This window comes from Carlito syrichta, unplaced genomic scaffold, assembly GCF_000164805.1.
Source record: "Carlito syrichta isolate Samal-C Ts95f unplaced genomic scaffold, Tarsius_syrichta-2.0.1 Scaffold314328, whole genome shotgun sequence".
In the NCBI taxonomy this organism is placed as follows: domain Eukaryota; kingdom Metazoa; phylum Chordata; class Mammalia; order Primates; family Tarsiidae; genus Carlito; species Carlito syrichta.
In genome coordinates, this window is record NW_007258424.1 from 712,025 (window position 1) to 736,466 (window position 24,442).

At 43.1% G+C, this 24,442-nt stretch overlaps 1 protein-coding gene and 1 pseudogene across 1 annotated transcript in view; one reads left to right on the forward strand and one right to left on the reverse strand.

Moving 5' to 3' along the window:
• NPAS2 (neuronal PAS domain protein 2) overlaps positions 1-24,442 on the reverse strand; it is a 174,516-nt gene that overhangs the window by 116,749 nt on the left and 33,325 nt on the right. The gene's annotated exons all lie outside the window — the stretch shown is intronic.
• LOC103273976 lies at positions 10,865-12,342 on the forward strand (annotated as a pseudogene).

Genomic DNA, 24,442 nt, shown 5'->3' on the forward strand with positions numbered 1-24,442 from the left:
TCAGGTGTTTGAGGGTTTTTATCAAGAAGGGATGCTGGATTTTATCAAAAGCTTTTTCTGCATCTAATGAGATAATCATGTGTTGATGTGTTTAATGACATTTGCATCCTGGGGATGAACCCTACTTGGTCATGGTGGATGATTTTTGAGATCCGTTTTTGGATCCGATTTAGCATAATGTTTTCAGGGTCCCTCCACATTGGAGTATGTTTCAGAATTTCCTTCCTTTTTAAGACTGAATAATATTCCATTCTATGTATATGTTGTTCCACAATTTAGTCATTCACCCATTGATGAACACTTGGGTTGCCTCTACCATTTGGTTGCTGTGGGTAACAATGCTATGAACATTGGTGTCTAAGTTTCTGTGTAGACATATGTTTTCATTTCTCTCGGGTACAGACCAAGGAGTGAAACTGCTGGGTCACATGGTAATTCTATGTTTTAACTATTTGTGAAACCACCAAACTGTTTTTCACAGTGGCTGCACCAGTTTACATTCCCACCAGCACGTGTGAGTGTTTCAATTTTTCTATATGCTTGCCAACACTTGTTATTTTCCATTTAAAACATTTAAAACATTAAAAACTTCATGGGGAAAGAAGAGAGGACCAGGAAGCTGATTCCAAGGGCATAATCATGGCCTGGGATTTGCAGTCAGGTGCCTTTGAATGGCTATCTCTATTGTTTTAGAGAACCAGAATAAAGGATGAACACACAACTGTGCCCTGCACTCAGCACCATCTCTCCACACTCAAGTCTCACGCAGTTATTAATTCTTACATTTAATTATTGCATGTCATTCTTACAAGTTAAAATATTGAAGATGTCATGACTTTTCCCCCCCAAAAATTATGCCCATAGAGTTTAAAAGGGGGGAAAAAAAGAACATTCGCGTATTATCAATGAACTACCACATGACCCAGCAATGCCTTTTCTGGGTAACACCCAAAGGAGACTAACTCACTGCCTCACAGAGATGTCTGCACTCTCAGGTTCATTGCAGCATTGTTCACATAGCCAAGATACAGAAACAGCTTAAGTGTCTATGGATAGATGAATGAATATAGAAAATGTGGTCCATCCACATACAATGGAATATTATTCAGCTGTTAAAAAAAGAAAAAAAAGGAGATCCTGCTATTTCCATTTCCCACGACATGGATGGACCTGGAAGACATTATGCTAAGCAAAATAAGCCATATGCAGCAAAGAAAAATATTGCATAATCTCACTTATATGTGGAGCCTTAAAAAAAATTAAAAACCCAAAACAGAGGAAAACTGGGTTACTGGGGTGGGATGGTGAGATGAGGGAAGGGGGAGAGAAAATGGAGAGATATAGTTCAAAGGATATAACGTAGCAGATATGTGGGATTGCAAGTCTAGAGATATCATGTACAACATGTGGATTACAGTTCATAAACTTGTACTGCATTCGGGATTTTTGTTAAACAGATTTTCAGCTGTTCTTGCCACAAAAAAAGTATATGAGATGATGAATATGTTCATTTGCATCACCAAAGTAACCATTTTACCATCTATGTGTATTTCATAGTATCATGCTGCAAACCTCAAATGTACACAATAAAATTTATTTTGGAAAAATAAATACTATCAATGAAGCAAATAACTCCTGTCTACCAACATGCGCCTCAGATCTATTTTCTAAACCACCTTCATGAAAATATGTAGAAGGCATTTTCTTTTAAATAATTTACAGTACCTTTTAAAAAATTCAGTGGACATTTAAAACCCAGGTTATATTATTTGAACTTGGATGAATATCTACAAGTAAACATCCCTCCCCTTACAGCTTGTATCGGCAGCTACAAAATCCATACCAACAAAATTAGACAACTTTTCTTGCAGTTACCTTGATTCTGTTGGCCGATAGCCAAAGGCGTATATTTTTTTACTGAGCCTAATATACTACACAGGGTCATTTTAGCAGATGGCTGAAACCAGGTGCTCCTTTTGAAGAACAAACGGAGTAGCCAAATCTCTCTGTGCCTTTTTCTTTTCACTTCAGTTTTATAGAGGGAGCTATTCTCCTCCAGCTTGTCACTGTAGATCCTTCTCTTGTCCTTGCCCGATGCTGGAAAAATGAACTGCTGGCTTTCCAAGTCCTCAACTGTTTCCAAAGCGTGCCCCCTCTTGTTGTGGGTGACAGTCAGGAGACTGGTAGAGACATCAGAAAATGCTGCCTCCTGAGCTCCTGGCTCCTCCCTGAGCTTCCAAAACCGTCCTCTAGATTTTTCTGCCTTCCACCTAGCCTCCCAGTGACTGGAGCCAGGCGGCCACTGACCCTTGCACGGCCACACGCACTGACCCGGTCCCTGGAGGCTATCCTCTGTCACAGGCAGCTTGTCTCGGTTGCTGCCAAAGAACCTTCCATGGACATTGGGCAACTCTGACTCATCAGCACTTTTTGCAATCAAGGCGGAGTCTAGAGAGACTACAAAAAATGGCATTCTGGTCTTAGCTATACCACACAAATTTAACAGATTCTGAAGTCCTCAGACTGGAAGCGTTCCTAGCACTTTCCATCTAGTACTTCTTCAGGCATGTTTACTATCTGACAATTTTGTTTTACCAGGTCCCTTTCATTATACAAGATAAGGTTGCTGGTATTCTTATAAGACAGTACAAGCAATAAAATAAAAAGGATTCATTGGTTGAAGATTAGCAGCTGCACTTTAGCAAAACGATGGGGTTTTCTAAAAAGGCACCCCAGGAAGAGCTGGATGGGTCAGGAGTCATGTCCTAGTCACTCTACCACTAAAGGTTGGAACAACAACCAGAGAATGCAAAAATATCAGAAAATGCACATGAAGTTATATAAAATGGGTGTTATGATACAGGATGCTCTCAAATGAGAAAGTCCCCCATGAAAACCCTCGGGGCTGTGAGCCCACCAGAGGAGAAGAAGGGAGGCTGGGGCTTGTTTGGCCAGTCCTTATGTGGCCCAACTGTAGAGGAAAACAATTCTTCTCAAGCCAACGATTCCAGAAAGTTCTCTTTATTTCGACCATTTTGGAGGGGACCAGTTTCCATGTGGCTCTTACACTTCCCCATGTGCCTCAGCAGAATAAACTGAACATCACTATAAGACCTGTACCACGCGGGGAAGGGGCTCCCAAGAGGGTGACTTTGGTCCCTGAGTCAGGTACCCTGAGGCATAGCAAACCTCTTTAGTCCTTCTACCAGCTTTCCATCATTTTTCCGTCCTTTCTCGGGTCCCTGAGAGTCACCTCCCTCTCCTGGTGGCTGCAGTTCCTGCACCTCACAGTGCTTCTTGAGGTTTGAGCACCTGAGGCAGGTGACCACCACTTCAAGTCTGAGGAAAGAGACAGGGCGCGCGCTCTGCCTTCCTTAGGAGCTCAGCATAGATGGCTCTGGGACCTGTTTTGCTATGTTTTCCAGACTGGTGAAATGGTCAAAGAGGGGGTAGCCCAAAGCCACTACAGCATACATACCCCTCCCGCCAACAGAAACAAGCAGTGGGATCTGAAGGACTCCCCTCCCCACCAGCCATATACCAGGCCCACATCTAAGCTCCTTCTGAGTCATTGCTGCTGGGGAAGCACTGATTGAGGCCATGGTCCCCACATCCAGCTGGGCAGCAGCATGACTTGGGTAGCAACTAAAATACAGATTCCTGAGCCCCTGGAGCGGCTGGAGATTCTGACGTACAGCGAAGGCAGGGTCTGAAAGGAGGCGGCGGATACCTGACTGTGTGTTCTACTGAAAGCCTCTTAGCAAACGTGGGAAGTCGACTGAACAAGTCACAAGAGTGGCAGGCAACGGAGACCGGGCCATCGCTGCATCTCTCCACGCAATGCATTCTGGTCCCACAAAACGATATTCGGGAGCTGCAAATCCCCTGCTTACCCTGGAGAAAGGTACTAAGTCCATCTGCAGGTCCAAGGTGTCACAACAAGTACCAGATGTGGGAAAAGGGAGAAGCAGAACAGGAAGGCCCTGTGTACCTCTAAATAGGTCTCTCCATCTGATGTCAGCTGCCTCTGAGGCAGGCCTGCTCTCATTCACTCAAACAAAAAAATTAGAGTGGTAAAGGTAGAGAAAAGCAAATAATTTGATCCACTGGAGTGTAATGGGATAACAGGATTTATAGCATTTCTGAGGCTAAAAATAGCAGAAGAGCCCTCCCTCCAGAACTCCGTGCACTTCACACGGTTTTAACCCATCCTCCCAGTTCCCTTCTGTGCTAATATCATGTGGCTTGAAGTTTGCTTTCTGCGGTATTTGATTCCATGTGGGTGTTTTTTCCTCATCCGTCTTCCCTTTTGTTACTTCAAGAGAAAAATAGCCCTGGGAGAGCTTTCATGCCGCCTGTCATTGTTCTGTCTTTAAGGAAAAAAGTGCACGCTGCTTAATCTGGGCCTCGAGACCAGGCTGGCTGGCAAATTCCAGAAACTTCAAATCTTTGTTTAAAAATGCCAAAGTGAATGGGCTTCGGTCTATAAAACTAACAGAAGGCAGCCCTGCCCGCGCCCTTCAAGCCTCGACAAGCTGCACGTCCAGGAGCCACGCCAGGTCGGAGCCAGCTGTGCAAAGCTGCCCCGTGTCCGTCGCCCTTGAGAAGCCAAGTAGTGAGGTTTCATGCTTAAAACTCTAGGATCCTCTAAGCGTCGTGTGTGAGTGCTTAAGCTTCATGTTATTTTATCTTTTGAAGTGTGGAAAAACATGCATCACATTAAATTTACCACTTTAACCCCCGGTGAGTGCACAGGTCAGTGGCATTAAGTACATTCACACTGTTCTGCAGCCATCAGCCCCATCCCATCTCCAGAACCTTCTTATCCTCCCAAACAGAAATTGAACTCATTAAACACTAACTCCTCATTCCCTGCTTCCCCTGACCTCTGGCAAACCACATTTCTGCCTTCTTTGTCTACGAGTTTGACCACTCTAAGTACCTCATATAAGTGGAGCCATGCAATGTTTGCCTTTTTGTGACCCACTTATTTTGCTCAGCAGAAGGTCTTCAAGGTTGATCCAGGTGTAGCACATGTCAGAATTTCCTTCCTTTTAAAGGCAGAATAGTATCCACTGTATATATATTTACCACTCTAAAAGCTTTCCATTCTAAAAATGACAAACGATCAACTGGCCAACGTGTCTTGGATTTCATACTCATTTTCAATAAGTACAAACTTGATAGCCAAATGGTCGAGCAGGAAGCCCACTACATGGTCACGAGGGCCCACCCATCCCCTCAGGTACTCGGCATGGAACCTGGCATCAAAGCACCCCAAATTCTAAGGCAGGATTTTTTTTTCTGGGGGGAGGAGCCCCAGAGTTCTGGGTATTCTCTACCTCATTGACTGTATTCTGCAGGGCTGTGAGAAAACTGATGTTTTTCCATTATTTTTATCTTTTAAATGGGTAACTGCCATACAAGAATGCCCAGTTTCTTGGGTGAGAGAGAGAGACCATGCCTCCACTGTGTGTGTAAGCGAATGTGAGGTGATCAGGATCTGGCAAAATCAAACACAGTCAATCTTTGTTGCACTCCATTCTTGTGGATCTCGGTCCCTTACGCTTCCTTGCCCAACAATCAAGAGTTGATCATACATTTAAAACAGCAGGCTGACAACAGATACATTAAAAAAATGCTCAGCCTCACTAGTCATCAAAGAAGTGCAAATTAAAACCACACTGAGATACCACCTAACTCCAGTCAGGATGACCATCATCAATAACTCAAAAAACAGCAGATGCTGTAGAGGATGTGGGGAAAAGGGAACACTTCTACACTGTTGGTGGGAGTGTCAGCTAGTACAGCCTCTGTGGAAATCAGTGTGGTGATTTCTAAAAAAATCTAAAAATCGACCTTCCATACAACCCAGCAAACTTCCTTCTGGGAATATACCCGGAGGAACTCAAATCACTCTATAATAAAGATACCTACACGCGCATGTTTATCGCAGCATTATTCACAATAGCAAAAAGATGGAACCAACCGTGCTGCCCATCGAAAGAAAATGTGGCACATTTACATGATGGTCTATTATGCAGCCATAAAGAAAAATAAAATTATGAGCTTTGCCGCAACCTGGATGAGATGAGAGTCTACGATACTCAGTGATTTATCACAGAAACAAAGAACAGAGTACCACACGTACTCACTCATAAGTGGATCCTGAACATTTGTCATAAAACTATAAGAAAGGGATTGGCAATTGTGGGACACTGCCAGGGGAGGGGGGCACATAGCATCAGTAAGGGTAACCACACTTTACGTGTATGATGACCACGTATGTACCTAATCCTCATTGGTACCTCAATGTTTAAAGTCAAATAAAATAATTATATTTTAAAAACTGCAGGCTGAAATAAGGCCTCCAGAAGGCCCTTCCATTTTTCAGGTTCCTGAAGCCCTTTAAGCTACAGACAGTTACAATGGGGAAGAAACAAGCAGGTGTCTCACTTAGATGAGGGAGTGATTGGGATTGCCGAGCTTACACGCCCCACCCACCATGTAGGTCCAGAAGCCCTGTTTATGGGGCAATCCTAACTCATTCACATGCAAAACCTACTACTTTGTTATAAAGTTTAACACTTTACAATATCAGAGCTACAAAACAGTCATACAGACAGCAGAATAAAATGGAATGGCATTTGAACAAAATGTAAAGTATGGGAGAAAACACAGAGGTTTCGAGCATGACATATACGGTTGAGTTGGCATACGTGTTTTGGGCGTTACTTTGTGTGCATAGTTCCAAATCATTGAAATCTGGAGATGTTTAAAAAGGGATATGTTTATATAGTACTCTTGCGAGATTTAATATTGTTGCATCGAGAAAATGAACCATATTGCAAGTTTCCTTCTTTCTTTTTTTTTTTTAAGTGAGAGTCTCATTCTGTCACCCAGACTGGAGTGCAGTGGCTACCACAGTCTCAACTTGTTGGGCTCTGGCGATCCTTCCGCCTTAACCTTCCAAGTAGCTGAGACTATGGGCATGTGCCACCACGCCCTAAGTTTTTGATTTATTATAGAGATTATTTATTATAGGTCCTGCCATGTTGTCTAGGCTGGTCTCGAACTCCTGGGTTCAGGAAATCCTCTTGCCTCAGCCTCCCAAAGTGCTGGGAGTGCGGGCATGAGTCCCCACGCATAGCCCATATTACAAATTTCTTAAGACAAGTATCTCCGTTGTGCGTTCTCAGAGATCTTAACGAGCATTGGTTCGTTTTTTTTCATGCACTGAACCAATATGTCTTTAGTACTTATCAGAACATAGTCTGTTAGTCACAGAGTAATAGAGATGCAGATGGATGACAACAGTCCCTGCTCCAGTAGACAGAGTCATCATGGGATGCCACTGAAGCACTAGGTGGTAAGCGCAGGGCAGGATCAGGGATGGCTGAACGTGGAGGCTGAGTTTTGGCAAGGAGAGCTAGCAGACAAGAGAACTATTGCTATGGAACAAGGCAGTAAGAAGTCACTTAAGGTCCACCACACTAAGGATGAGGATAGCTGCAAGGTTCTAGATGTAGAAACCCCATTTCTGTTGAAAAAGAAATTTCTGAATAGCCTCAGAAAAAACAGGAAGGCAGAGAACCAATACTAATAGAACCCCAGAAAACAGCATCTACTTACAATTTATTTGACTCCTAGAGTGTCCCGCTTTGGTGTTTTTTTTTTTTTTTGAGTTGGAGTCTCACTCTGTCTCCCAGACTGGAGTGCAGTGGCCGCTCCCGGCCACTGCAGCCTCCACCTGCAGGGCTCTGGCGATCCTTCCACCTCAGTCTTCCAAGTAGCCGGAATTACAGGCATGCGCTACCACGCCCGGCTGATTTTTTGATTTATTGTAGAGATGAGGTCTCGCCTGCCCAGGCGGGTCTCGAACCTGTGGGCTCAGGCAATCCACTCACCTCAGCCTCCCAAAGGCACGGGATGACAGGCTGAGCCACCGAGCCCGGCTTGGTGCTTTAAATGCATCACAGCTACTCCTCAAATAAAATAAAAGTGATTGTAATTTCCATTTTACAGATGAGGACACACAAAGTCAGATTAAATAATACATGATGATGATGGCTAACATTTGAAGGCTTCCTAGGTCCAGGCACCAGGTACTTAAAATATTTTTTAAATTTCTTATTTTTCATTATTATAGATACGTAATCATAGTAACTACGTATGGAGTTTATATGATGTTTTGATACAGGCATACAATGGGTCATGATCAGATCAGGGTAAGCGGGGTATACACTACCTCAATCTTTTAAAAATTTTATTTAATTTTAATTTTTTTTATTTTAAAGATATGGGGTACAATTCAGGGTTAGGTACACAAATGTTCATTATGCAGGTCCCCTTGTTGATGAAGTGTGCCCCCCCCCTTCCCCGGGCAGATTCCCACTACTGCCAATCCCACTTCCCTGACCCCCTCCGGCAATATCCCACTACTGCCAATCCTTTTCTTACAGTATTACGATAATTGTTCAAAGCCCGCTTATGAGTGAGAACATGTGATACTCAGTTCACTACCTCAATCTTAAAATATTTGGTCTCATTGCATGTCAGTAACCCTATGACTCCTCTAACCAGTCGAGGAACTGAGGCACAGTGAGATCAAGTGACCTGCCCGTGATCACCAGTCAGTCAGTACACAGCAGGATTCCCACCTAAGCAGTCTGACTCCACAGTGCACACACCTGACCACAAGGCCCTCCACAGCCTGTGCTCTATCAGCCACAGAAAGTAGACTGATCAGCCTCTTATACAAAACAGACACACTTACTGGTGAATGTTTCCAGTACGAATTCATTATTCACCGCTCAAGCTACTGTTTTAAAAGGAGAACTGCTCTGGTGCCATTACATACTATTTAACGTTACTGAAAAATCGTGTTCCGTGTTGGTGGTGGTGGTTGTATTTCCAAGACTGTGTCTGCTGCTTGACATGTGTATTTGGAGTGAATGTGTACATGGACGGAGGCAAGACAGCGGCCTTCCCCAAAGAGTCTGCAACTGAAGACCTACCGTAGAGTGGAGGAAGTTTCCTGATGGAGTGGAGACTTTAATTGTCTAACTAAATGAAGTGAGGGTTTCCAAGGGCAAGCCACTAAATGTCTCTTAACAGGCAGAGATGCATTTCTAGTTTTTCAAAGGGCGAGTCCTGAGCAGGCTGAGAACAGGAGGGAGTTTTCAGAGGAGCAAGCCTGGAGCTGGGGAGGTTTACAAGGGTGGTTAATGAGGAGGGGAAAGCCTGGATACAGGATGTGCCATGGAAGAGCTAGGGAGAGGTGAGCAGCCCAGTGCAGGGTCTCAGGGAATGGCCGAAAAGCTTTTCCTGTAAAGACACAGATAGCAAATATTTTCAGTTCTGTGGGTCATTGTAGTGAGAAAACAGCCAAAGGCAATATGAATGGGTGTGTTCCGATAAAACTTTATTTACAAAGACAGGCTGTGAGCAAGATGTGGCCTATAGGTGGTAGTTCGCCAACTCCTGGTGTGGCAGAGAAGGCAACAGGCTGTTCAGGGTTAGAGTGACGGGACACCCAGCCACACCTGGGAGAAGGCTGTCAGAACAACATTAACAGGAAAGCCAAGAGTCCTTGATTTCAGGTCAGAATGATAAAGGACCTGTCTCTCTTCCAAAGTCCAAGGTGCCACTAGAGGCCACACAGCTTCACAAAGGAATCATCCATCACCTGGAAGGGTCTGAAGCATTAATAGTTGCCACGAGAATACCTTTGTTATCCACATGGTCCCCTCATGCTACAGTGCTGATTGGGGGTGCATGTTGAACTACAAAGGACATGTAAGAAGAAAGGACCTCTCTATGCCATCCTTGAGTTGAAGAACTAAACAGAAGAGTTAAAGTCTCAATAAGATTTAATAAGGCTCAATCCATTCAATAAGATTGAGCCCCTTGGCCATGATAATACAGAACATTTATTAACTGAATGGGGGTCTGCTTCCAGATACCCTGGACAGCCCCCTGCTAAAGTCATCTAAAAATGAAGAAACAAGGACCAGAAAACATCTGAGTAACTGCTGAAATGATAAGAAGGTCAGGAGTCTGCACGGACCAAACACAAAGTAGAAATAGGGGTCCCGAGAGTAAGAAGGCTCTAGTGAGCATTTTTCTCTGGAGGCAAACCCTGGTGACCTTACCCTTTGAAATGATGGCTGTGTGGGTGAGACAGAAGACAAGAGATGAAGCTTGTCCTTGGTGGGGAGTCTAATAGGAGACCCTTATGTAAAGCTCAGATCTCAAAGGAAGGCTATGTTTGGTGTAAGTGGAATGAGAAGCAAACCTGCCCACATAGAAGGGACAGGAAGGGAACTTGCCTTTTTCAATGCCAAGGAGAAAAACAGTCTCTCCCAAATAGTCACAACCCCAAATTGACCTTCACACGGGTTTCAGGCCCAAATTCCCACTGTGTGGTTTGAAAATCCTTAAGAGAGAGTTTCAAGTGGTTTCAGGTTGGCAGCACTCAGGTACGTAGTAGAACAAAACACAGATTCTCTTTAGAGGAAAGTAACTTTAACCCAGGCTCCAAAAAATTCTCACAGATGAAGTTCTAAAGAATATAAGCCAGTAAAATTCATAAAATATACAAGAGAAAAGGACACTCTGACCAAGACCCAGCAGAAACAACAGAGAGCAGATTTATGATGATTTCACATATCGAAAGGATCATACATAAATTACAAGATGTTTGATATGTTTAAAGACATAAACATGCAGCTTGAAAACAAAAGCAGAGAACACGAAATTATTTTTAAAAAATAAGACCAGGGCTGCATTCAGCCAGCCGCAGCCCTCGGGTGGGACTGCCCGGCATGGAACAGGCATGATGTCTTCCAGGCTCCCAGCATAAAGGACAATTGCTTCCGGCGCACTATCCCACACGATGACTCCTTAAGTGGCTCCTCGTCCGCCTCTTCATGTGAAGCAGTCAGTGATTTCCCAACATCCTTCCGAAAATCTCCCTACTGGATGAAGATGAAAAGGATCAAGCTGGCTGCGGCTTCTCATGTTGAAGGGTCAGGTGGAGTATCAGCCAAAGGGAAAAGGAAACCCAGGCAGGAAGAAGATGAAGACTGTGGAGAATTTCCTCAGGAGCAGCATAAGCTTTCTGGGAGGAAGCAACAGCCTAAAACGCAGCCCGGTCCCAAGCCCATGCTCGTCGTACTTGAAAGGAGCCACTGGTTTATGTGGCAGGCAGTTTGGAGGAGCAGAGGTGTTTAGAAAATCCTGGATAAAGGCGGTGTCTCCTGCCCTACCTGCCAGGCAGCGGGGAGAAAGGCCACAGGGGGTCTGAAGAAACACATGGAAAACTGCAAACAGGAAATGTTTGTCACCACAGTGGGAAACAGCTTCGTTCACTGGCAGGGATGAGGTACCACGTCTCGCCAAATCATAACAGTTTGCCCATCTTGAAAGCCGGAGATGAGGTTGATGAACTTAGTGAGAGGGAGCAGCTCCGAACAGTTCTGAAGAGACTGGGTAAGCTCAGGTGCGTGCGTGAGAGTTGCTCACAAATTGCGAGACCATACGCATCGAAGGCTGGACTTGCATATCACCTGAGGTCAGAGCACGGGCCTATCTTCTTTCCAGAGTCAGGACAGGCAGAGCACTTGAAGATGAGCCTGGCGCCAAAGAGTGGGGACCGAGTTAAGAGATGGTCTGCCAAGATAGCTGCGTATCACCTGCAGGAACTGGCCTCTGCGGAGCTGGCCAAGGAGTGGCCTAAGAGGAAGGTGCCTCAGGACCCGGTGCCTGATGACCGGAAGTTAAAATATACCCGCCCTGGGCTGCCTACCTGCAGCCAGGAAGTACTACACAAATGGAAGTTAGATATCAAGAAGTACCATCCCATTCGGTGACCTAACCAGGATTATGAGGCTGTCTACAGTAGTGTATCTGGCCTTAAAGCTCACCTGGGCTCTTGTCTATTGGGAAATTTTGCGGCTGGAAAATCCAAGTGTCTTCTATGCCAGAAAGAATTTGGGTCAGAGAGTGGTGTCAAGTGTCACATCAGTTCTCTCCATGCTGAGGACTGGTTCGTTGTAAACCCTGCAACCACCAAAAGCATTCAAAAGGTGAGGAAGATGAAGCAGCAGCAGCAGAAGAAAGGCGGAGCAGCAGCACCAGAGCCAAAGGCCCCTGTGAAGACAGCAGCGGCCTAGCATGGAGCCTTCTGAGGCAGAGCTGAGTCTTACAGCAGGCAAGGATCAGAGGAGGACTCAGGACCTGGGAGTGTCAAGCTCCTGCAAGGAACCACAGCAGGAGCCAGTGCCCGCGCTCCAGAAAGTAAAGCCCCCAAAGGCTAACCCTAAACGAGCAAAGAAATAGGCAGGCAGTGCTCAGGTGCTGCTAGAAGAGCGGATAGGATGCTTTGTCACAGGACCTGTGCGGAAAGATGGAGTGGAGGGGCTGAGGGAACTTTCTTTCCGCTGCTGGCGTGAGGCCATGACTTTCTCAGCTTCTTCCTCCTGTGTAGATTTCACTGTCTTCACTTCTTGTTCACTTTCATTCCCTCGTCCCTTTAAGTAGGTTTTCCTGCTGTTCCTCCCTGGAGTCCTCTTGTTTTTCTCTTATCTTGCCCAAAGAGCTCCCTCTTAAGGCCAACTACGGGCCACTCCTGCTCTGTACAAGAAACTTGTTTGGTCATCCTTTTCCTTCCTGGGGCGTAGAATGTTCTTGAAAGCTTCATGGATTTAGTAGCTGCTCCACCATCTAGCTCATAAAACCATTCCAAACTAATTTTTAAAACCATGACTGATGTACTGTTTTGTATTTGTGATATAATAAACCTAGAAGCTAGAACTGTTGTCATTCATATAAAAAGTTACCATGTCTTCTTGGGAAACAAAATTTATGGAGGCTGCGTGTCCTCCCCGTGTGGTTTTAGGATTGAAAGAAAGGAAGTAGACTTAGGATGAGAAAGCTAGAAGCTTTCTATACTGGTTACACCCGGAAATGCTTTGTTTGTACCAGGTAGCAGTGACTAGACCCACAGATCGAAAAGCAGCCTCAGGGATAATGTGACCCAGGCATTGAAATGGTTGGAGAGAAAAAGTAGAAGCCACAATAAATACGGCTCCCAACTTCCTGGGGCCTGAGGTTTCATTGGCCCCCTTTTGACTCTGTAACTTACTTTTGCTTCCTCGGTTTCAAATATTGAAAAGTACCATATTGCCCCAGATGTTTTTACTCAGTTTCCTGGAGCCCCTGGTAATGCCACTAAGACTGGAGACCAAGGTGCACATTCCTTTTCTTCTGGACTTTACCTCACTTGTGAGTCTACACCTGCTAAGTCCTCATCTTTCTCTTTAGACAAGCTCTGTCTCGAAATTTCCTGAGAATATTGTTCTTCTATCCTATTTTGCATATGGAGTTCTATCCTCTTTATATCCTGAGTCTTCGACACCAGATGTAGATATTTCTCTGGAGCTGGAAAGAAAATTTCTTTTTCTGTATCTACTGCCTACCTGGCAATGTTTAATGGGCTGTTTCTCTGAGGGTGGCTTTTTCTGGAGCACTGGTTAGAGCAGCTTTTTGTCGTGTTTCTGGATTCTCCCCTTTTGTGTAAATATTGGTCTTATATATTCTTGCTTACTTTGTGGCATGCGCCACACAAAAACTAACCCTGGTAAGGGCAGGTACTACCCTTTTCAACTTCTGGAAGGCTGTCGTCACGCTTCAACTCTCTGTTCTCTGTGCTCCTCCAAATAGCTTTAAAACGTGGGCTTTTGTGAAGACCACTTTCAAACAAGGGAGCCCTGAAATCTGAATGGGGTCCTGCCAGAACAGGTAGTGGTGAAACAAGTACAGGATGTGGCACATTCGCTCTGCGTTTTCATCGGCAGTGTGCCCTTAAAGCTCTTTCAGCAGATGAGGGTTGTCAGGGAGGAGAAATGAAGCAGCTATGTTAATTTCTGGTGAGTAAGACCTGGGAAATGTCTGGCAAGGACAAAAGAAATAAATGATTCTTGGAATGAAAAAATAAATAAAAATAAGAACAAGTGATTTTGAAATTTTGAAAAAGAAAATATGAAGTCCTAGAATAAGAATATAATGAATTAATTTTTAAAAGCTCAATAGACTGGTTAAAATGAAGACACAGGTAGAGTGAGAATTACTAAAGTTTAAGACAGAGCTGAAGCAATTATCCAGACTGTAGAACAGAGAGACAAAATAAAAATATAAAAGGGAAGAGGCACAGGACAGAATGATCTCTAACAGACAGTGATTTAGGACACATGAAACTGAAGTTCGAGTATGAGATGTTAGAGAAAATGGGGATAGAAAATATCCAAAAGAAAATTTTCAAAAATTTATGGGACTCACCAATTTTTAGATTCTGAAAACCTAACGAGCCCAAGCAAAATAAACAAAAGTGTATCTACTCCTAGAGACAATCATCATGAAATTGCAGACTCAGACGACCAAAGACAAAGAGTTGACCTTAAATGCAGCCAGACAGAGAAAACATTGATAATCTAAAAGGGAACAGCATCTGGACTGGCAGCAGGCTTTGCAAGAGCAACAGTGGACACAAACAACAGGAAAATAATAACTTTAATGTGCTGAGAGAACATGCCCATCATCCTAGATCTGTATACCCTACCAAAATATCTTTCAAGAAACAAAGGAAAATTATCCCAGATGGGAGTTCTGAGAGACAAGGGGAAAAAAAAAAAAAGAGGAAAAAGACATTATGCTTTATAAAAAATAACACTGAATAACAACAGCATGTAAATAATATGGACATTCTAAGGACTTTGTATAATTTGTAAAAAATTATTAATATTAACTTTGTTAAGTATGCATATTAAAATACTAGGATAATCATTAAAATAAGAGGCATCAAAAGTATAAGATCCAATTAGTAGAGGAAAAACTGTAATGAAGAAAAATAGAATACAAGGAAGGAAAAAAAAGAAAAAAGGCAGAAAAAGAAGGACAAATACCAACTATAATATAAAATGATTAGAAATAAAGTACTTGAGTAATGTATGAACTAATCTTTCCATTTTAAAGGTGTCATTAGACAGTATTTGCAAAAATCCATAAAAAATTGTTCATCAGTAACAATTCCTAAATGTAAGGGCAGAAAACATGAAAGTAAAAGGAGAAAAATTAAACACTTGGTAAATACTAACAAAATAAATCTGCTGTTCCTATATTAATATCAGATAGACTTTAACTCAATAAGCAGATCTTATGAGCTTATAGGCCTAACTTAGAGATAAGAAAGGGTCACAAAACAAAGGTGAAAGTGTCAATTCACTAGGAAGAGAAAATAATCCTAAACATGTATGCACTTAGTAATTTAGCCTTAAAATACATAAGGCAAAAATATACATTCAAACCTCAAGGAAAAAGTGATGGCTCTATTATAATCAGAAATTTCTGACATATATCATCTCAAAACTAATATATCAGGCAACACAACAATTGGAATAAATAAAATTGAACAGCATAGATCTAATGGACAAATACAGAATATTGTATCAAAAAAAGGGAGAATAAACATTCTTTTCAAGCACATGACACAAATATTAACCATTTAGAAGTGCTTCCTTAGGTCAGAATAAACTATTTTTCAGTCCTCCTGACAGGAGATTTGGAGCACCCATTTCAAATTCAACTAGTTGAATTCAACTGGGTAACCAGATCTTACACTGGCTTCAAAATAAATTAATTAAATAATTGCCTTTTGATTGGCATGCTTTATGATACCAAAAAAAATAAGCATTGTTTTCCCTACTCATACTCCCTGGACTCAACAACCTGAACTGAGGAAAAAAACAAACAAACTAGGTGTCCTACAAAGTGCCACATGTCAGTAGTCACCGGGCAGGGAACCAGGTGAATTGTGTGAGTTGGCCAAAGGACAGCAGGTGGGTAGTAATAGCAAAACAAAACAGCAAATAATAAATAGTACAGAAACTACAACATCCAAAATGATCATTAAGTCTACAAAAAAGATTCATTTCACCCAACAGTTTGGAAGAATGTTGATTTGTTACTGGCTAGAACATCAGTACAAGGAGAGCAAAGATCTTTGTTTTGTTCACAAATGTATCAACGTCTGGCACATACCAGCACTCAATAAATATTTCTGAATGACTGGATGAATACATGAATGAAGATGCTATACTACTACTAGATATTCTCTTGCCTTTCCTTGTGGCACTATAATAATTCTGAATATTTTTGTGATGTATATTCTGCTTGGCAAGTGAGTAATCTAATCATCCCACATTCAGGTTAAGACACGATATTTCAGAAAGAAAGCATTCAGTATCTGTGTTGCTTTCCTGTCTCCACATGCTGGGTAAACTCTATCTGACACCACTGGACAAATAAAGTGATGCCATGACAAACATATCTGGACCTGCTAATGGGAACAAAACCTGCTGGAAAAAGCAGAAAGAGGGTAGATAAAAGAAGAATGAACTCAACTCTACTTCGCTAGTATTTTTCTTACAGGGAGGGGAATGAATGAAATCACACAGTAAACAAGTGACTCATGAGTAGTCTGCTCTTGACAAACTGTGTCAGGAGTATCTGAGAAGAAAAGTAGAAGATGGATAGGAATCCTTTGCACTGATCAACTGTTCTCTTCCCTCCCTCTCTGGCCTCAATGCCTCTGTCACACTGTTCACTCCAGTTCCAGTCTTTCAGCTCTCACTGAGGCACCATGAAGGTCCAGCAGAGTATGGGGTCAAATAGCAAGGACCAGCACCAGGCATTGCAGAGAGCAAATGTCCATTCTGAAAGTGAAGAGCTAAGAATGAACACTCACGAGGGAGTGGAGAGTCACTCTGGGCTGTCAGGCTGAGGGCTGGGTCTCAGGCTGGTGTCAACATCAACTAAGAGGCAGGAATAAGCAGGTATGGGGCCAGAGTCTAGGCCAGCCCCTAGGATTATTAAAAATTTTAGCTGTAGACAGCTAGAGTACCATCTGAAGCACTGCTCTAGGTGTGGCCTTCCAGAACTTAAGAGAGTCTGGTCCAAACAGGAGTGTCCTTGCTCCTAAAGTCAGCGGTTATCCTTCCTGGATAGACACCTTCAGTTTCTAAGTCAAATGGAAGCATGACTTATTGCATATGGGTTGGAGATCCAGTCAGTAGCTGCACTTGGAATTACCCCTTTCCCAAGTTCTTCTCTTAACTGGGCTCAGAAGTTTGGGTTTTATAGTAGTGTTTGGGATGTTCGAGAGCTCACCTTCTTATTTCAATTAGAAGTCATTGTGATGACTGGTGTGACTAGGTTACATGACTTGGAAAAAGGTGTCCTACAAAGTACCACATGTCAGTAGTCACCGGGCAGGGAACCAGGTGAATTGTGTGAGTTGGCCAAAGGACATCAGCAGGTGGGTAGTAATAGCCTAAGAACACAAAGCAGGTAAGTAGGGCCTCAGCATCGCCCTAGCAGACAGAAGTCCAGGCTGCATTCCCAGTACAGAGGGAAGGCTGAACATCTGTCCAAAGGATCACATTGGCTCAGGCGGGAGGTACAACATGCTTCCTCCCACACACTCCAAATGTCTTGGCACAGAGAACAGATTCGTATTTGAGTCAGGGTTCTTATGTCCAAGAGAATCTTAGTTCAGTGAATTACTCTCTATTAGCAGTCTTCAAAGTGTGGTCTGGTGACCTCTTAGGAGCTCATGACCTTTTCAGGGGAACTGCCAAGTCAAAACTATTTTCATAATAATACTAAGACATTATCTGTCTTTCTCAATCTCATTTTCTCACAAATGTACAGTGAAATTTCCCAGAAGATACTGACATCTGCTATCTGTCTTTGATAAAGGCAGACAGTGAAGAAATTTGCAAAAATTAAACAATGACACTCTTCTCACTATACTGTTTTGAGAAATATAGCTATTTTTGTGTTAAAATGAAATTTACTTTATTATTATTATTTTAAAGTGAATTGATAAACATCTTTAAGTGTTCTCAGTTTTAGTTTCTAGGATGGTAAACACCCATAGATAAAGCCCACATAAACAGAAATTCTTTGGGATTCTAAATAATTTTGAAGAATGTAAAGGAATCTTGAAATCAGTAAGTCTGGGAACTGCTACTCTATATTTTCATCACAAATCCTTGGTTTAAAACCCTGGCTCTCACCTGAAACACTTAGTAGACACTTTAAAGACCAAGAGAGTGTTGTGTCCCTTATTTTGGTTACATAGATGTACGATCAACATAAGAGACTTGGCAACCATTTTTCAAGGCTGTTTTCTTTGTGCCTCAGAAATGGCTCCATAGTTTCAAAGCCTGACACTTCACACATGTGTCCCAGAACAGGGTTCTCATAAAGTTATTTATTCCAGGCAGTTGTTGGCTGATCTTATGGGAACCTAAGTCTGAACTCACCACCATTACATGTTATGGAGTTTTTACTTATACCCCAAATCTTACTATATCACACTATTTTGGATAACATTAAGGAAATTCAGGATCAATTTAAATATATTCCTAAGATATTATCTTGATGGACTATTGGGTCTAGAATTTAAGGTAATTTGATAAACAACTAAAGCAATAACCACAATCAACATACAAACCAACAAGCCAGAAAAGATAAGAGGTATCCCACATGGGCTCTGAACTACTTATAACTTCCAAAGAAATAGGATACTAATTCTTAATAATCTAAGTCAACCAAATTCCTACCAAGCATCTGGCTACTGATAGCTGTAGTGTACTATACACCCCATCTTCAGGACATCTCAGCACAGCACTTTCACAGCTAGACCAGTCTCAACGAGGTAGAAATGTTTCATTCATTCATTTTAGGCAATACTTAAATGCTGAGTTGTATTTGACTTAGATTCAGCAATATGACAAATAGAAGTATGCTTTAGGTCCAAAGCTTGCATTCATGGAGGACACTGTCCAAGAAAGACAGAGAGACAGACACACAGAGACACACACAAGAGAGAGAGAGAGGCATACACACACACACACACACACACACACACACACACACACACACACACACTCACACTGAGAGAGAATGAACACGAGAGCAAGAGCAATAACCACACTACAAAATGGAATTCAAGGAGTGCTGGATGAATTATATACATGTATACATTAGAGCTCACAGATGGAAGAGACTAAAATAAGAATGGTCAAAAAGGCAAAGATATAAAATATTTGTGCAAAAAACATGTCTTCACCATTGTGTGAAAATGGTCCAGCTGTATTTAAAGATACAACTCTTTAGCATTTGTAATTCCCCATTCCTGTGTTTAGGCTAGTAGGAGGAAAGATGAAAAAGGTATTCAGAGTCGTTCACATGCCATTCTGACCCATTAGATATAATTCCCTGTCAGAAGCTCATGCTGGGTTTCACATCCTGCTAATATGTTGAAAAAGGCAACACCACCACCCCTTCCCCCGCCGAGCATGGGTGCAGATGTGTAGGCCCTGGGTGGCACAGCCAGTGATACTCATGTCTTTCTACCTGCGGGAATTTCCTTCTCTGAGACACAGTCAGTAACGGAGGAAAGGGCTCATGGGTAACTGCATGGGGCCCCTGTCAAACCAACCAACCAACCATCAAAGTGAGGAAAAAGGAGCAGAGTCTGACTGCTGTGGCCCCCTTCTGCTTGAATGGAACCAGCATGGCTGACGTCGAATACTACACCTGTGCGTGGCACTCCAGTACTCAAGATAAATGGTCACTGTTCAGTGCTACTAGCTGTAGGCCAGTAGCCCCTTCTGCTCTCTCCTTCATTTCTGGGGGGTGCTGTTTCACAATAGTCTTGCAGAGGCATCAGATTAAACAAACAGATGAGTGGCTGCCATGATCGCACTGCATGGGCTGTGGTTCCTGATGGAGAAGAGAACACATATCCTTCCTCATTGGAGAGAACACCACCCTGCCACAAGGCGGGGCTTACTCTTTCATGACTGAACACCATCACTTCACTAACTGCTCTACAAGTACCTGTCATTAATGCTGATAAAAGGCAGGGTAAGAAGAGAGTCACATGCATACCCAACAGTTGCAGTTCTAGTCTGGGGAGGATATTTCATGGAAGATGTACATGGGTGAAGAGCTCCTTTAGAGGAAGCTGAGCACTTTCTACACCTTCCCCTGTGGAACTTCAAGCCAAGCTCATAGCATGCAAAAGTCAGACCTGATACGTGTTTCAGGTGTTGTGGAAAAGGAAGAGCAATGTGCTGACTTGCTGGAAAAGTGTGCCTATGGTAAGTGTGGACAATCTGGGCAAACCTGGAAACCTCTTCTAGTCTACAGATGATTCAAGAAGATTATGATAAGGGAAGCTCTGGAAGTGACCCTTGAGTCCTCTGCTACCTCACCAGAACCCACACCTCCAGCCCCGACCGTGGCCTGCCAAGTTGCCAAGCCACAGATAACACCAGCCCTCGAGTTAAAATAAAATTAAATCAAGAGGCGGTGAAAGCATCCGACTTAGCTGTTCAGACAAAAGCAGAAGTTAAAAACAACCCCATGAACATCAGCTGTTTCTGATTTAGAGGCAAAAATAAAAAACAAAAAAACCCTCAAGAAACATTACCAAAAATGCCAAAACAAATAACATCCACATCTACTGAGATGACTAAACCTACTATTTGAAAGCCAGATCCTTTTCCTACGGTCTGTCTGAGAAGCAAGTCTTGGGTGACAGAACCACTATGTGTCCGTGAACTATGCATCCGTCTACTGGCAGCAGTTCTGACTCTGGTCTTCCTTGTTTGAACCATATTCTTCTCATCTTTTCCTTTTACTTATCCAATGGGTTGTGGGAGTGCCATGATTACAGTCTCCTTATCATGGATTCTTTATCTACCTTATGCTTTTAATAACCCCTTGTTGACCTTAATTTTGAGACAACGTATGATTTGACAGCAAACACTTGAAGAACTATCTATACACATATATATATACACACACATTCTTTTTCTTCTTGATGCCCACATAGTTCAATACAGATCCAATCACACAAGAAGATGTGGCAATTACTATTGACATCTTCCTCAGCTTAATGGGGTTAGGCAGTCATGGGATGGCACAGAGAAGTAACCTGTTTACAATTCGTGATAAGCAAATCAAGGGCCAGGCTCAGAAAATGAGCCCCAAGGCTTTTAAATCTGTTGTGAAAATGCCAAGCATTTGCCAAGCATTGCAAAAAGAAAACAAGGCAGAATACGAGTTGAAGGACACTCTCTTCTATCCAGGAAGGCCTGATTCAACACTTGTGGAAGAGGCCCTCAAGCATGTAGTCGAATCTCACTGCTCTCAGAAATGCATCTCCAGCCATGGCCTCTCTCCTGAGTTTTAGACTCCAGGGCCCACCAGCCCCCCACATGACTGCTTGGCTGACATAGAACTCTCAAGTTGTACAGGCCCAGACTGAAACTTCTGATCTTCCCTGCCCAAACCAGCTCCTCCCCTCTCCTGTGTTTCTTATCTCAGGAAAGGACACTCTCCCCCTCCCATCTCCTCCACCCATCATAACTCTGTCAGTTCTAGCTTTAAAAGCCACCTTAAATCCATCCCATTTTCCATCGGCACTGCCACTGTCTAGCCCAAGCCACAGAGTTTTGCAAGTGGCCTCTCTGATTCAGTTTGTGCCTCTTCCTTCGATACACTCTTCAAGGGAAGACACAGCAATACTTTAGAAATGCCAATCAGATCAGGCCACTGCCCAACTCGGACCATTTCAGTATACCACTCTTCCCTAAAGGGAATGAGGTTGATTCCAGGGCTAAAGCAGAGAAAGGACAGGACGAGCCTGGAAAGTTAGAAGAGCTCAAAGAATGACTGGGACACGTTAAAAGCCAGCTCAAAAGAGCTCTCCCTGGCCAAATCTGGAACAATCTGAGCATCAAAACTGTAATTATAAGCTGCAGAATAAAAGAAACACACAGATCCATACTGATAAAGGAAAGAATGAGGAACGGGAAGGAAAAGAAAATAAAAAAGAGAAAAGCTCCTCCTCCAAGGAGGCTGCCAACTACTAGATGTAAACGGGAGGATGGATTTAGAAACTTACCATTTGGCATCCATCATAATAATGATGTTTCAAGCAAGAGGCATCAATGGACACTGAAACTAGTGGGTGCATACTTGATGAGCAAAAGTATATTTACACAGTCTCAAAATATCTCCCACAACATACTCATTAGTTAAAAAAGAAAAAGTAACTCAGTGAAGAAACCTGGCAGACACTGCCTTAATCGAGTGATCAAAGGTAACATCATCAGTAATGGACTAATCAACAGCATGTTCTTCTGATATGTTGCATCACTCTGTGATATTCCTGCCAAAAATACATAATCTGAATCAAATCATTAGAAGACATCAGACAAACCGCAACTGAGGGTCATTCTATAAAGTAAATGACCTGTAATCTTCCAAACTGTCTAGGTCATGAAAAACAAGTGAAGACTTACACGGACTGTCTCAGATGGCAGAGACTGAGAGCCCCAAGACAACTGACTGCAACATGTGACCATGGACCCATTGGGGACATTACTGGGACAATCTGCGAAATGTGAAGGATTAGAAGGAAATACTGTATCGGTGTTAACTGCCTTCTTTTGATGATTGTACCACGGATACATACACAGGAAAGTGTCCTTAGGCCTCATATGTGCAATTTACCGGCAACCAGGATCAAGTGTTAACAGGGTGTAAAGCTGGTTGTACTATTCTTGCAACTTTTCTCTAAGTTTGAAATGATTCAGAATAGAGTTAAAACCAACCAGCCAGTCTTCACCTCTTTCCCACTGCACTTTGGGCAAAATGCTAAAGGCAGAATCAGGCCCTTGGTAATCTGGTTCCATCTATAACTCTAACTGCCCCTCAAGGTACATCTTCTCTGCTCAAGGTGTCCTTCAGTGCTGGGGAGCGCTCCTTGCTCGCCTGGTATCTCAGATTTCCAACCCCTTCGCCCCCGATCCAGGTCTGTTTAAATCCAGCCACTTCCTCAGAAAGGCCATCCCTGTCTCCTAGACTGGACCAAAAACTCCCATCATGAGGTGACATGCTACACTGATTTAGGTGATCATCCACTTAATGCCCGTCTCTCCTACTACTCTATACGCTCTGAGTTCCACTCATTTTCCTCCCTTTCAATTCCCAGGACTGAAGCACAGTGTCCAGAAAATGGATTGAAGAAAGGATCTCGACTGCAGAAACTTGGGCAGGCTTCCTCACAGAAGCAGTGGCCTTTCAATAACAAAATGAATGAATTTTATTTTATTTTACTCCGATGTCTTATTTTCTTGAGACCTTGATCTTACAACCTTACTTAGTTTTACCAAACACGCCGCTGCGCGGGAAAATTACCCCACAGAGGGCAAGGGCTGCTATATTTAAATCCAAATAAACAGGACGGAACGAGTACACTGACATGTAAAATGATCGTCCTTAATGACTTAAAACAACTGATGTCGGTAATTAGGACTATTTTCATAGTACAGAGAAGGTGATTAAAAAAATGAAGTAGGGAGTAATTAATTTCACATAATAGTCACACTGGGACCTATTGTGAGAGCTGACATTAATGATGTATTTCTTTTCTGTAATTAATTTTTACGTGCAGTCCTGGGAGCCCCCTGCCACCTTTTCCCGAATTTCTCCTTATCAGCACCCCGAACCCTCAGCCCCACCATGCCCGGCCAGCCTTCCCCAGAAAGAAGGGGAACACGCAGACAACTGGAAATAGAGACCCTCACAGTCAAACTTTAGTGTGACAAAGCTTTCCCTGTTCAGAGAGGAAATTAAAGTCCTTAATACAAAAGTACAAGTTGGAAGGAGTGTGTTTACCTCTGCAGCTCCTAAAGTGATAAAGCAGAGGCACGAGAGAGGGAGAGCGCATTCAATAAAGAGAAAGGCAAGAGATCCAAATTCAAGTCTCACCGCTGCCATCACCTACCACCAGTCCAGCAAATCTCTTTCTGTAGGTCGCGCTTGTCACCGTTTTTATTATTTTTATTTTTGAGACAGGGTCTCACTCTGTTGCCCAGACAAGTACAGTGGCAAGACCATAGCTCACTGCAGTCATGACCCTCTGGACTCCAGGGATCCTTCCCATCTGTCTCCCAAGTAGCTGAGACTACAGGCACATGTGACCCAGCCGTGCAACGAGGCCTCACTATGTTGCTCAGGCTGGTTTCGAACTTCTGGCCTCAAGTGAATCTCCCGCCTCAGCCTCCCAAAGTGCTGAGATTACAGGTGGGAGCCACCGTGCCAGCCATCACTTTTCACAGTTTTTAAATGTGGTGAATAGCAGCACCTCAATCCCTAAAAGCAGATGGCTTCTGGTTTTTCTGGCAACGACTGTAAGCTATAGCGAAATCCTTGATAGGAAGCAAAAGAGAGAAAACAAGCCCCCTTTCCAGGGCTTATCGCCCCGTCTCTTTGTCTAGGACCCATCATGCAAACCAGC